The sequence below is a fragment of the Schistocerca nitens genome, chromosome 8 (assembly GCF_023898315.1).
Source record: "Schistocerca nitens isolate TAMUIC-IGC-003100 chromosome 8, iqSchNite1.1, whole genome shotgun sequence".
NCBI classification, from domain to species: Eukaryota; Metazoa; Arthropoda; class Insecta; order Orthoptera; family Acrididae; genus Schistocerca; species Schistocerca nitens.
Window position 1 is genome coordinate 623,024,167 of NC_064621.1, and position 15,792 is coordinate 623,039,958.

The window sequence follows — 15,792 nt, forward strand, 5'->3', positions numbered from 1 at the left end:
AAGAGACTGGAACAATTTTTCCTTCACTCTACTGCTTACAGCTTTTACCTCTTCTATCTTCTTGTCTCCATTTCTTTGCCATTCTTCTGAAAGAAAGATTTATAAATTTTACAATGGAAAATCCAGGATGTAATGTAATAATATCATGAAAAGGATAGCTGCCACTCATCTTATAGAGGAGATGCCGAATTGCAGATAGGCATAACAAAAAGACTGTCAGAAAGTGAGCTTTCTGCCAAAAAGGCCTTTGTCAGAAATAGACAACCCCCCCCCCCCCCACACACACACATACACACAGGGCTGGCGCAAGTCCAAGTGCTGCCCCGTGCGAGTTGCTAAATTGCCCCCCCCCCCCCCCCCCCCCCGCCACCAATATTATTTTTTTTTAACAAAACGTTTAAGGAATTTTATTTAAACAAATCTGTAGGAAATGTCAGCAATCAATCGCAATTTTTGTTTTTACTTTTCAGATCTACCTACGTTTCGGCCACTGAGTGGCCAGTCTCAAAGCTTTTAATATGTGCTTACATCTAAACTGTCGTGTTGACAGTTGCGTTCAGCAAGACGGTATAGATGTAAACATAACTCAAAGCATTGAGAACAGCCACACGGTGCCCGAAATTTATGTAGATCTGGAAAATAAAAATAAAAACAAAAATTGTGACTGATTGGTGACATTCTCTACAGATTTGTACAAAACAGTTGCTGGGCACCTGCTCAAAAATGGAGTCAAACCTGATTGAAGAAATCTAGCTAATTTTAACAAGCCTTGTGAATTTACAAAGTGTTCAAATGTGTGTGAAATTTTATGGGACTTAACTGCTAAGGTCATCAGTCCCTAAGCTTACACACCACTTAACCTAAATTATCCTAAGGACAAACACACATACCCATGCCCGAGGGAGGACTCGAACCTCAGCCGGGATCAGCCGCACAGTCCATGACTGCAGCACCTTAGACCGCTCGGCTAATCCCGCGCGGCATGAATTTACAGTTAACGTAAATAAACATTTTTCAATGGTTGTGAACAGATAATGTATTCAACAGAAAACAAAATATATTTCCAATTTAATGATAATTTGGTTTGAACAATAATATTTACAGTAACTATTTAATGTTGAAAAAAATAAGAAACAACACAGTAAATAACCAAGACACTGATCATAACACAAAAATTTAAAAAAATACTAGACAAATCAAACCTTCCTGGCTTTTGCTTGTGCAAACTCTTTCACACGATCTGTGAAATTTAAGTTCTCTGCAAGCTCATGCTCAATCGATATTGTTGCAAGATCATTCAAACGAGTTTGGCTCATCGTTGATCGGAGCTATGTCTTTATCAATTTCAGTTTTGAGAAACTCCTCTCTCCACTCGCAACTGTCACTGGGAGTGTTAGGAGAATTCTCAGAGCAATGTTAACATTATGGCAAAAATTATGTCTTCCTATAACCTTCAGAATCTCTTTTGAACCTATTCCAGGTTTCAACAATGTTGAAAGCACTTTTAGTTCCTCCCTCAACTCCAGTGCATCAATGTCGCTTGACTCATGATCTTGCAAAATCGCTGCAAGGTTTCTACACTTTTGTGTCCAGGCTGTCAGGAGGTGCATTCTTCAGCTCGCTGATGTCGTAGAGAAAATCAAAATAACCACAATGAGATTTCAGTTGATTGAATCTCTCATCCAAAGATGTGGTTACTATATCTAAAAGATAATAGTAGAATCCAATCTTGGAACGTTTTGTTGGGTCATCTACTGTCTTCCTTCATAGGTAAAGTGTATTGGCTTCTTACTTCATCGCCAGGAAACTCTTATCCATGGTAATGTTACATCTTCTAGCTCTAATTCTGTAGCCAGTTCTTTAGAATCCATCAAGAAAGACACAAACTTTTCTTCTGTTCTGCAGGTCTCAAAATATGCTTTCATTTTTTCAAGCATTTCCACAGCCTCAGAAACATTTATGTCAATGGTCTGGAGGGTCTTACTGACTACACTGATGTGAAGCAGAACTTCGTACCAGATTACCAGAAAAATGAGAAAGGTGTAATTTTTTATTTGATTCGCAAGTGACGTTGCTTCGTGAGCGGTCATGCCATCGAATTTTTCTGATATCTGAACCAGTATATCATAAACGCCTCCAATTTTAAACCTCAGGGGAGCAAGTGCATCAATGCGGCTTTCCCACCTAGTATCGCTCAGTGGCTTCAGCAACAGGTTAGGCAGATACTTCTTCAAGACATCCCAACGTCGAACGGAGAGCGAGAAGAAGTCATACAAGGTTTCACTGTCGAAAACATGGAAACAGCATATTTATAAGACATAGCGGCATTGTTTACAACAAGATTCAATGAGTGACTGCTACATGGTACATAAAATGCTCTCTTGTTCATATCTCAAATTCTTTTCTGGAGACCATACTTCTTTCCTTTCATGTTTGCTCCATTGTCATATCCTTGCCATCTCATATTACACAACAGGATTTTTTTATCTTCCAAGAACTTGAGTACGACGTGTGTCAAAGTGGAGCTTGAAGAATCGGGCACTGGAAGAAATCCCAAGAAATGCTCCTGAATTCGGACATCGTATACCCCGTCGAGTCTTGTCTCCTGGATGAAACGTACCACAACTGTCATCTGCTCAACTTTTGGAATATCTGGTGTGCAGCCCAGAATTATACTGTATTACTTTGCAGATTTCATCATTAATAGAATGTTGTTGGTTATAGATGATCCAATAAGATGAATTATTCCATTCTGTGTTTCTTTTCCAAGATAATGATGACTCTTGTTCTCACCTTGCTTTGCTTTGTTCTGTGCAGGTGCTCCATCATCACAGTGTCTAACTTTCCGAATAATTCAACAAGTTTCAAGAAGTTTCCACTGTCAGGCTGAAAGAGTGTATCTGTACTTCCTCTCAAAGGCAGACATTGCCAACCCAGGAAATGAATTATTGCTATTAAGTGCTCAAGAACATTTTTCCAATGTTTGCTATCAGTATTCAGAAGCCTTTGATGATGGGCGTCGACAGTTCGTGACTTTTTCAGTCCCTCAGAAAACACGATCCACTTTTTATGTGAATTCAAATGCTCGGTAGACTTCCCATGACTTTAAGAGATACGAAGCAAGGTGCCTCCAGTCGCTTATACCGTTCTTTGCAATTTTTACTGTAGATGACGAAAAAAGTTTGCAACAAAAGCAGAACACAGTAACCTTGCTCTTTGATTACAACAACCAATGTTTATCTGCTTCTTCTAAATTCAAAGAATAGCTGTAGTGCTCAGGGCTGAATCGCCGGTTGTCCGCATTTGTAGGACATTCTTCAGCTTCCTTAATGCGCTTGGGAGGACCTCGCATGACCAAAGTCGTTCGAATGCAGTCGGTAATAATTTCCAGCCATCTTCCGGGATCTGAGTCAATTGTGTCTTCCAGTTTAGGCTTGCCTTCAATCGCTTCTCCGGTGGTGAGTACCTCGGCTGATGTTACTCCGGTATTTTCCGAATCGGGTGGCCTAAATTCAGTTCTGCCTCATGTTTCAAACTCGTAGCTTTCGTTACAAAGCAGGTCTTGAGTCCAGACGAGGTCTGTTGACCATGTTGTGGATGGCCCACCGTCAGCATTGCCACTGTATGTGGTGGTCGCAGTACTGTGTTCGTCAACTTTCTGGTCATGTCCTGAAGATAAAGAAGTAGCTACAGCAGCTACACTAGTTTCTGTACTTTCAGGATCTATTTTTCCACCCTCGCCGCTGCTAGTTCATTCTCTCTTTGGCTTGAAATATCGTTATAGTGCATCCTTTTGCTTCTTATCGTCATCTTCCTTCAGCGCCCGTCTTTTCCTATTTTCACTGCCAGACAGTCTTTTTCTACCGTCGGACGTGTTTCGATCCAGCCTGTAAAGAATGATTACGTGAAACTAACTGTTAATGTCAGTGTGCTAACTTTATTTGCAACACACTTCGCAGACAGTTTCCTGATATTCCACTGCACGTAAACGGAAAATTATATTACTGTAGGATACACTGTTCAGGAGATGAAGTCATAAGAATTGAGCCGCGTGACATTGAATTTCAGGCCGAATTTCACTCCAGACGCAGGTGAAACGGTCAAAGGGTGGGGTGGAAGACAATGGAGAGAGGAAGAATAAGGAGATGGAGTAACATAATAATGCAATAAATACACACCCGGGCATCGATAGGTACTAATGCTAGTTGAAATATATTAACTCACTGCACTGCGGTTGTTCATTTCAAAGAACTGACACTCGACATCTGTCGTAATTTCCGTGTGTTACTTCTTCCGTGTCTGATTATGGAATAAGGGGTAACAAATTAGTCATCACCATATCACTTCACTTGTCTTCACTTTATTTTCATTCTAGCTATTGGGGAGACGCGTGCTTATTTGCCGACTTGCTAATTTTTGAAGTAACAGCTCATAAGAAAAATAAATTTTCCTATTCTGCAATCTTGAAGGAGAAAAATTCTAACTTATGAGTAACGTGCATGCGCAATACTAATTGTACGTTATATGAAAAGCACTTACCTATTACATCCCAAGTTGCAAGAAATTCGGATGCACCAATTCTTCTGTTCTTACGAAACGCAATGAAAGTGCTTCTGACCAATCTTGACACCCTCGGCCAACTACCGAAATGAATTCTGTAGTTTTCGTTGTAGAGAACGCAACAATACCTATTGCCTGGAAAGACGGAGTGGTGACGCGGCAGTGAAAGGAACTAGATCATGTGACGAGGTACAGCGAGGCTACGGTTAAACTAGCGCCCAAGAAGATAAGGCACGAAGCTCACAATAAGTATGTGACCAATGATATGGATAAATGTATTATCAGGCAGCAATTTCTATGGCATTACGAACAATAGAAAGAAATACGAACTTTGTGAAAACTGCACAACTTTTGTCAAACAGAAACGTGCTTCAAAGCTAGCAAGGAAACCCTTAGAAGCAATGTTTTGTCTATGGATTTTTGTTTTAGAAGGTGTCAAAATTAACGTTTTGTTTTGTGCGGATGAGAGGGCATTGTTGCTAAAAGACCATACTTTCTCAGGTTGTCATCAGAATTAAAGTGACCAGTAGTTTACTAAGAGGAAACATCGATTCACATGCATTATACAGTAAATAAATGTTGGCAAAGTGATAATGTGTGAGTAGTATTGTCAAACAAAAGTCCCGGTCAGAGTTTAACTGTTGTTCATGCAGGCGGAGACAGGTGTCTCATGGCTCAAAAACCAAAACGTCCGACTATCACTCAGAAACAGACAGCAAAAATATTCAAAAATACGTTGAAGCCCAACTTATGTCAGGCTTATTAGCAATGTCTTTATCCCTTGTAATTACTCGCAACATATTTACCCATTTGGAATATGTTTAGCCATTGTAGGTGTTTGACAATAGTAATGTTCAACCATTTTTTTCCATAATGCGGGAAGAATAAAACACTCAGAAACTGCCATTGAAGTGCTTAGTAAAATTTCTTCAGGCTAAACATGTAACCCCAGTATCAAACACTGCATTCGAATTTCCAAATTAGATTTCGTCTTCTGCAAAATTAGTTGTGAGTAAACGCATGGTGCGTAACAGGCTGGCAGCGCTCCACTCATAAGAATACTGGCGTGTACTGCTTCCCCCTCTCTGTTCCTCCGGTGTAAACATGATGGTTTTGGCGAGGAAGAAATTAGTCCTCCTCCCTCCCCTTGTTCAACAGGGTCGGCTGGCAGGTAGTCGAGGCGTCATGCCACAGTTTTATGTGTGTGTGTGTGTGTGTGTGTGTGTGTGTGTGTGTGTGTGTGTGTGTGTGTGTGTGTGTGTGTGTGTGGGCGGGCGGGTGGGTGCACGCATGCTCCTATCTGTGACTCCGCATCTCCGCTACATGGTGAGTAGTAACTATCCCTTTCATATCATTATTTCTAAAATTTTGGACCCCATAATTTGAAGATCTGTTATACTTCGTCAAGTTCTTCTTGGTCTGGCAGCTGCTAATTAAATGTTCCTCTTTTGTTTCAAATATTGTTACTATTCAGTTCTAATTTTCATTTTCAAGGTGTGACTTTAGCTTATCTTTTGAACACTGCTGTTCTGATTTTGTTGCTTCACTTCTGTTGCCAGATTTTTACCTTAAGATGGGAAAGTAGATTCTTTAGAAAATTGCTTTGAAATTTCTATCATAGTTTTCCACACGCAAAAAAAGTTTGTTTTTATTCACAAAGACAATACAATATATTTATGGTTAAGTATATGCAAAAATGATGGTTGTGTAATTTTCAGAAACTGGCAGCAAGATATTCATAGAGATCATTTGTCTTAGATTAAATGCTTCATCACTTTTTACTGAATTGTCATAGCACATTATGTAGTAACGAAATAGGTGGCTGAAACATATAAGAATTTCTCTATGCAGGTCAACAGAGTGGTGAAGGCTACTATGTACAAACTGTGATAAACTAAATTAAATAAGTACATATTGTCTACATTTGTGTAGTGTTCTCTAACCATTCATATGCATTATTTCAAGATACTCTAAATAAATTTAAAATGTGATTATTACATGATTATTTACTTACCACCTCAATCCATAGCAGATTACTCTTGGAAGCCAGAATGAGATTTTCACTCTGCAGCGGAGTGTGCGCTGATATGAAACTTCCTGGCAGATTAAAACTGTGTGCCCGACCGAGACTCGAACTCGGGACCTTTGTCTTTCGCGGCCAAGCGCTCTACCATCTGAGCTGCCGAAGCACGACTCACGCCCGGTACTCACAGCTTTACTTCTGCCAGTATCTCGTCTCCTACCTTCCAAACTTTACAGAAGCTCTCCTGCGAACCTTGCAGAACTAGCACTCCTGAAAGAAAGGATATAGCGGAGACATGGCTTAGCCACAGCCTGGGGGATGTTTCCAGAATGAGATTTTCACTCTGCAGCGGAGTGTGCGCTGATATGAAACTTCCTGGCAGATTAGAGACAGTGGCGAAGAGGCTACAAGTGAATGCCTTTCAACCATACTCCATTCAGACTTATTCATTTCTCATTTTCCATGAACACCATCGAGTATGTGAACCTTAGCGAATGTGGAATCAATTGCGGTAACATAAACAAACATAAAGAATTGTACAATGCGATAACAATAAACTATCTTTATACAGCTTGATACTATTTCTGTTTAAATGTAACCTTGTAAATCAGAAGGAAAGTTTTAATCTGCCAGGAAGTTTCATATCAGCGCACACTCCGCTGCAGAGTGAAAATCTCATTCTGGAAACATCCCCCAGGCTATGGCTAAGCCATGTCTCCGCTATATCCTTTCTTTCAGGAGTGCTAGTTCTGCAAGGTTCGCAGGAGAGCTTCTGTAAAGTTTGGAAGGTAGGAGACGAGATACTGGCAGAAGTAAAGCTGTGAGTACCTGGCGTGAGTCGTGCTTCGGTAGCTCAGATGGTAGAGCGCTTGCCCGCGAAAGGCAAAGGTCCTGAGTTCGAGTCTCAATCGGGCACACAGTTTTAATCTACTCTTGGAAGCTTTATGAGGTTAAAACATTATTTGCTGCGAACCATTATGCAGTCATTCAGTAATGTAATTTGTGTGTGTGAGATTCTGTTTAGGTATTTAATCAGAGCAGTTGTGCCATCATGAAACACTAGCAAATTTTTAATGCAAATCACTGAAAGCAGGCATTAATAAAGTAGTGAAGCATATCTGAAAGTAACTCTCAGCTGTCTGAAACAGTCCCCATCCCTGCCCTTCATTAAAAAACAGTGCTTCAAAGATCAAATGCAGTACCCGGATATGTACAAGTTAGAGTGTTTATTTCACTACACAGATGATATATTTCCAATATGGCCATGTGAGAAAGGCAAATTAGAAGATTTTCTCACATAAACTCAACACAACACAGACCTGACCACAGAAGCAGTAATGGAAGGGGAAGTGTCCTTTCTTGCACCAGCTGGTTTAGAGGAAAGCAAGTCATACAATGGAGCACAGTGTTTAATGCAAACCTACTCAGAATGGAGAGGCCAGCAAGTTGTCGGCCACTTCCATATAGCTCAGAGAACTGAAGATCTCAAAGTACAGTGCCACAGAGCTGTAATCTGTTACCGAAATAAAATCCCTCAAACCTACCTTCTGAAGCAATACACAGTGATCTCTGCCCGGTAAAAGCACACGGAGAAAATAGAGACAGAGGCAAAGAGGCTACAAGTGAATGCCTTTCAACCATATTCCATTCAGACTTATTCATTTCTCATTTTCCATGAACACCATCGAGTATGTGAACCTTAGCGAATGTGGAATAAACTGCGGTAACATAAACAAACATAAAGAATTGTACAATGTGATAACAATAAACTATCTTTATACAGCTTGATACTATTTCTGTTTAAATGTAACCTTGTACATCAGAAGGAAAGTTCTTGCTTTGAAACAGCTGCTGTTTCCCTCAGTTATATTAAATAGCTGCTGTTTATCTCCTATTTGTAGCATAATATTTATCAGCCTACATAGATATTTTCAAAGACAATGTGTACCTGCAGTTGTAATACACTAATCCATGCCATGCAGGTTTAAAATTAACACTGCTATTTGGCATGAACCTAACAGGAATTTCAAATAGCTGAATATAGATAATGAGATAATCAAATATTGATGGTGTTGAGACAGCAACCAACCACAAATTTATTTTAAGTTCCTTCATTCAAAAGGTATCATTACCAGTTTCGAATCATTACAATTCATTGTCAGATGTTTTGCACTGGGATGTGACTTACATGAAATGTCAGTCTGGAGTATTTGTTTTCTTTTAGGTTTGTCACATTCTTATCACTGCACACACAAATTTGTATCATCGAGCACTTTAGATTTGTCACAGAATACATTTCTAACATGCACCACGTTTTGATAGATATAAAGTGTTTACAAGAACACGAGTGTCAAAGATGCTATGATATATCATAACATTATAATGATGCCCCATGTCTGGAAAAGGATGGTATATTCACTTATGCAACTGAAACACGTTTTACACTAGTACGGAGATACACTGATTTTGTGAATTTTAGATACTGTTACATTATAAAGATGTTCCACATCAAACATAAGGCAGTACATTATGCTACTTGACCTGCAGATAGGTGTAGGAATATTTTTTGCTTTGGAGGGTGGAAAATAATGTTTGGAAATTTTTCATGAAAGTGGTGTTAGCTAACTCAGTTTGTTCATTAAGGATATAGTCTGGGGTGCTGCTTTTCTGTGTGTGTGTGTGTGTGTGTGTGTGTGTGTGTGTGTGTGTGTGTGTTTCTATTTCTTCTAATATATTCATAGTGGTTCCTTTTTCAGATAGATGTAAAATTTTTAAGTTGTTCTCAATGTTTCTCACTGAATGGTTTTCTTCAGCAATATAGGCTGCAAATGCAGTTGTCAGGCCTTAAAGCATCAATGTGTTCTTTGTATTTAACTTCAAAACTTCTGCCTGTCTGTCCAATGTAGAATTTTGGGCATGTATCACATTTGAGCTTTTCTATTCCAGATTTACAGTAAGGACTTTTGGAGGTATTTAAATCATGGATTACTTTTTGTTGTAATTTATTATTTGTGGAAAAGCTGATTGTGATAATATTTTTTTAAAAAATAAGTTTGCTGTTTGGTATGATAGTGGGCCTATGTATGGGAGAGCAGCATACTTAGGTTTGGCTTCTGTGGAACACTGATTTGTTTTGGAGTGAATATTGTGTGGATTATTGTTAAGTGGATCCACGGTTTTTGTTTGCATTTTGTTGTGGAGTTTTTTTATTATTATTGGTTTATAACCACTATTATGAGCAACAGTTTTAATTATATTGATTTCATTTTGTTGGTCTGTGTCACTCATTGGTACTTTTTTAATTCGGTGTAGCATCGTTCTGAAACATGCCATTTTTTGTTGGTGGGGGTGGCAAGATGAATTGTCAATACTGACATCTGTGGTGGTAGGATTTCTGTAAATACTAAATTGATATTTATGGTTACTATTATAAGTCTTCACAGGTCAAAAAATTAATGCTTTTATTAGTTTCATGTTCAACTGTGAATTTAATATTTTTGAGCATTTTGCTTAGATCTGCTGCTAAGGTATAAATTTCATTGTTTGCACCATCAAAAAGTAAGATCGTATCATCAACATATTTTCTGTAGTAGATTATTTTGTTTGAGATGTGTTGGTTAGTTGAGAAGAATTTTTGTTCTATATGGTTGACGTAAATATCAGCCAATACCCCGGTTAAGCTACTTCCCATTGCCAAACAATAATGTTGTTGATACAGCTTGTCGTTGAAGCTAAAGTAATTATGCTCTAGAATAAGTGTAATTATTTCTATGAGTTCATAGATCTCTGCAATACTAATTTTCTTATATTTGAGCAGATTGTTTCCTATAATGTTAATAGTCTCTTTGACAGGGATGTTTGTGTATACGTTGACTATGTCTAGTGATGCTAATTTAGCTGTTGGTGGGATGCGGATGTCTTTAATTAAGCTTATGAGTTCATGTGTGTTACGTATGGTGTAGTTATTTTCAAATGTATAATATTTGGTAATGAGTTTTTTTAGTTTACAGCTTATGAAGTATGCAGGGCTGTTTCTTGAGTTAACAATTGGGCAAATGGGAGAATTTTCTTTATGAACCTTTGGCTGTGCACACAGTTTTGGTGCTGAGGGATTCATTGTTATACAGTTATGTACATCATATTTGTTCAGTAAAAAGTTACAGTTTTGCAGTAGCTTACAGAGTTTAGTTTGGAATTTTATTGTAGGATCAGATTATATTTCAGTAATATAGAAACATTGTAAGGTTTTCTGTATGTATTCTCTTTCATGCATTATGATTAAAGAATTTCCTTTGTCAGCCTTTACTATGAGTGCTTTACTTTCAGATATTTTGCTGTTAAAATTTTTCAAATCTTTAAGTTCAGTGCTCTGGTGGGTATTATTTGTTTTTAGTTGTTTCATTATCAGTTTATTTGCCTTGTATGTGAGTGCATTTTTCTCACATGTGTCCAGTTTTGCTGTGTCACGTGCAAGATTTGTGCAGGCTATGAGATTTTTAACACTGTGGTTTTTGAGATTTGCTGCAAGATTATGTTTCAGACCTTTATTTAATACAGTAAGTTCACTGTTGCTGAATTGGATGACAGTTGTATTAATTACTGTCAAAAAATTTGTGTTGGCTTTGTTTTTATCCCACTCGGAATTGTACATAGATATTAAGGTTTCTATTTCCTTTTTGTGTTTGGATAAGATAATAATTTTTTCTTCATCTGCTTTATTGTCTATGTGCTGCAGGATGTGTGAGAATTGTCAGGGTGAGAGGCTGTGTCCTAGCTGCAGATGCAAGTTGTATATGACATGTTTAAGTTTTCTTTTTTCTTGTATTGCATTTTTATCTCTGTTTTTAGCCAAATATTTTCACATTTTTACTGTCTCAATACCATCAACATTTGTCTTCAAATAAAAGCCACGGTCTCCAAACATGTCATCATACGACAAGATTGCAATGAGATCATCTGTTGAAGTGGCTAATGTGGTAGGTTGTTAAATTTCTTTTGAACTGATCATGGTTCCCAATTTCTGGCTTTATGTTAGGCAGGAACTTATTGTGTATTTCTGCACCAGATTAACAAACCCATACAGATTAACAAACCCATTTTGAATCCTACATAAGGAGGTAAAGCCAACAACAAAATTCCCCAAATCACAGTACAAGAAAAACTAATTTTTATTAGCAGTAACAAAAAGGTTTAAACAGAAAATGTATTGAAAAGTGAGTGTTAGAATTCCAAGATCTTTAAAAAGACCTCTGAAAGATGTGCAGTTATCTACTTTACACAATATTCTTACAGTTCACTAATCCTGAATAAATACTTTAAAAATAGTAAGGACAGTTCTTGCAAAATGTAAATAATTTAGAAATACAGGAGGCCACTCACCAAACAACAGAAATGTTGAGTCATTGATAGGCACACACAGTTCATGACTCAACACTTCTGCTATTCGGTGAGCTGTTTCTTTGCTACTGAACTGTTTGAATAAATACTTTATTTGCACTGCTTACTGTTAAAATTGCAACACTTTAAAGGTGCCACGCAATAATCATCAAACACACAAAATATACTATGTTTTTGTTCCGTGATATATCTTTGGCTGATCTGTCAGGTGAGACTGCTGGGATGTATGGCCACCATGCATATTGTCCATCTAGATGCCAACCACCCTACCAGGGTACTACCCCACCAAAATAACGGATACTTAGTGCAGGTCCCCACTTCCCAGATATGATGAACACATACTCCTTGGCATTCATGGGGAATGGACATCTCAGTTACCAACAGTATGATCCTTGCATAGCTAATATCATATGACTACTTGACAGCCCTCCACAGTGGATTGGCTAATGTGCTGTGTTTTAGGCACTTTTAAATATCAAATACACCATGTTTTCTGTTTTGTGTTTTTGTGATTTAGTCATCAAGTACACCACATGGAGATGTGTGCCACAGAGAGCGAACTTTCCTGCACTGCTCACGATACTGAGGAAAAAATCTGAAAAGTGAAATGTCAGACTTAAAAACAGGGACCATTCTTGACTAGCCAAAAACCATTATTAGATATTAGGTTAAGGGGGTGGCAAACAGATAAAAATCAGAGCAGAGTCTGCATCAAAGAAGCTACCATCTTCATGTGCCAGAGGTAATAGTTGGGATGGGATTGCAGCTTGGGGAAAGAAGAAATGCCACAATGGCTTGGAAACTCAAGCCCACCACATACATGTTCACTGCTCATGAAAGAGACACTAGATACCTATCACTACATAAAGAGTTGGGGGGGGGGGGGGGGGGGGGAGGGAGGAGTTCAAGAAAGAGTTACAATTTCTGATAGTGCTTCATTGTAGAAAAGTGCATCATCAGCAAAAGGTCTGAGGTTACTATCAATGATGTTTGTCAAAACTTTAATACACAAGATGAAAAGCACTGGTCTCAACACATTAGCATGGTATGTGCCTGATATTACTTCTGAATCTGTCAGTGACTAGTACTGTGTAAAACACTTTTCAGAAGTCGAAAAATACTGCATCTAATTCCTCTGTGATGGCTTTCAGGATGTCATGTGAGAAAACTGTGAGTTGGTTCCCACAGTTTTAGAGATTTTGCTGTTCAAGATAGTTATTGCATTTAACCTCAGAATATGGTCTAAGATTCTACAATAGATGGGTGCCAAGCATATGGAGCTGTAGCCTTGCAGATCACTTCTTAGCCTTTTAGTACTTGGGCCTGACCTACAATTTCTTTCTACTATTTGGCACAGTTTATTGTTTGTACGATCTACAATATGTTATGGTTAAAACAGGTGATAACTCAGTTGTGAATTACGTATAGTACCTAAAATCTAACAAGGATTCGATTGGGCCCTGTAGATTTGTTCTGTTTAAGCAATTTCGACTGTTCCTCAATGCCAGTTCCAAACTGGGACCTCGCCTTACCAGTGGTAAGGAAGAAATTGTGGGAGGAGTAACCACCTCATTAAAAAACCAGGATCCATCTGGCTCCAGATGATAGCACCCAATAAGAGCCCCTTGACATGGTAACAGGTGTAGACATTCAATAGTTTCTGAAAATGGAAGAGAATACACAAGCCAAAACAGTGGGAAAAAGTGGAAGAACTGTCTTCATATCATTTTACCTGTAACACCTGTACTCCAGAGATGCAGCTACAAAAGTCGTCTGTTCACCATTTTAGGAGTGGCCTAAACCATTGTTGGTAGTAACTCTAAAATGCCTCTGGAAGTTGCAACCTCATTGTAATAATAGCCTGCACATGCAATGGTACTTCAAAACCAGCCTCAGAAAATGTTAGAACATACCCTGTAGGCAACACACCGTTCTTGAGGTGCTGTGGTAACTGTGAGAAGTGGGTGTCTGATAATACTGTAGGCAGGCATCATTAATGTGATGGCCCTGCCTGCAAAGGCAAATGAGCTGACAGACTTCCTGGAGACAGAAAATGTACAAATGTTTGGGCTTAGTGAAGTCAGGTGGGAGGGAAGAGGAAGGAGGAAAATGAGAAAAGGATACACACTTTATTGGAGTGGCAGATGAGAGGCCAAAGAATAATGGTGGCAGTAGAATACACACTGCTGTGGTCTTCAGTCCTGAGACTGGTTTGATGCAGCTCTCCATGCTACCCTATCCTGTGCAAGTTTCTTCATCTCCCAATACCTACTGCAACCTACATCCTTCTGAATCAGCAGCAGAATACACAAGTGAAAGGATGATGGAGATGCAGATGAGGACAAATAATGGAGTGAAGGACTTCATCCAAAGTACGTGCAGCACAGACAGGAAATAAAGAGAAGTTCCTAGAGATATAAGATAGTGAAATTACAAATGTGGAGGTGATAATGATGGTGACTTAAATGCACAGGTGGGAGAGGACAGACTAGGGAAGGGGGAGATAACTGGTCCATACGGATATGGATAAAAGAGAGAGAGAGAGAGAGAGAGAGAGAGAGAGAGAGAGAGAGAGAAACTGGTTGACTTTTGGGAAAGAAACGGTTTGATTGTGGGCAACATGTAGTTCAGGACAAAAAATAGCCAAAAGATGATAAGATGTGGGTGAGGAGAGAGAAGGAAGAAGACTGTCATTGACTATTTTATGGTGGAAAAGCTAAATTTCAGGCAGTTGATGGATGTATGTAACTGCACTCCCAGGAGAAGCTTTCGATGGAGACTATCGAGTAGCAGAGGCAAAAATGAGGAGGGTGAAATGGAAGGAAGAAAGGCAGAAAGTGAGTAGAAAAATAGAAGTGTGTAAGCTGACGGAAAGGAAGATACAAGAAAAGTTCAAGGTATTACTTAAGCTTAAAATCCCAAGCACAGAAATGCAAAAGTATGGAAGAAGAATGGGATAGGTTCAAAGTGGCATTTGTAAGCTCTGCAGAGGGCACCTGTGGCAAAATGTCTGGAATGGTAAAGGATAAGGAGATACCATGGTGGAATGAGTAGGTGAAGGAAGCAGTAAAAGATAAGAAGAAAGCATGGAGCGAATGGAACAGAGATAAAATGGAAGAAAGCAAAAGGAAATACTAGGAAAGTTAAAAGAAGTATAAGAAAATGGCAGCTGAAAAAAAGAGCAAAACGTGGGAGGAATTCACACAAGACTGGAAAAGAATGTTACTAGAAATAAAAGGTTGCTCTATGGAGTTACAAGGAGTGAGAGGAAGGAAAGCACTTACAAAAAGATGGTGAAACAGGAAAATGAAGGGTTAATAATGCAATCATGGAAGATAAGGAGAAAATGGAAAGAGTACTTTGACAAACTACTAAATGTGAGAAACAGCAATGAATAGAAGTTCAGCATGGGGACCTAACCCTGCAAGAAGAGACAAAAAGATGGTGAAACAGGAAAATGAAGGGTTAATAATGCAATCATGGAAGATAAGGAGAAAATGGAAAGAGTACTTAGACAAACTACTAAATGTGAGAAACAGCAATGAATAGAAGTTCAGCATGGGGACCTAACCCTGCAAGAAGAGAAAGATATTAGCAGTAGAACTAGCACTCAGAAGAATGAAAACAGGAAAGGCACCTGGTATAGATGAAAGAAGTGTGGAGAAAACATAGGCAGCTGGACCTAATAGCTACAATGGTTATACAGATTGTTAAATGCATATGGGCTCGGATACGTATGCCTGAAGAATGGGGAAGGGGGACAATAATTCCAGTGTTCAAGAATGGAGACAGAAAAGTAAGTGGTAACTATT

The 15,792-nt window shown here is 38.8% G+C and overlaps 1 protein-coding gene across 3 annotated transcripts in view; it reads right to left on the reverse strand.

Annotated features, from left to right (window-relative positions):
• The window catches only part of LOC126199189 (uncharacterized), a 200,766-nt gene that overhangs the window by 55,640 nt on the left and 129,334 nt on the right, over positions 1-15,792 (reverse strand). The gene's annotated exons all lie outside the window — the stretch shown is intronic.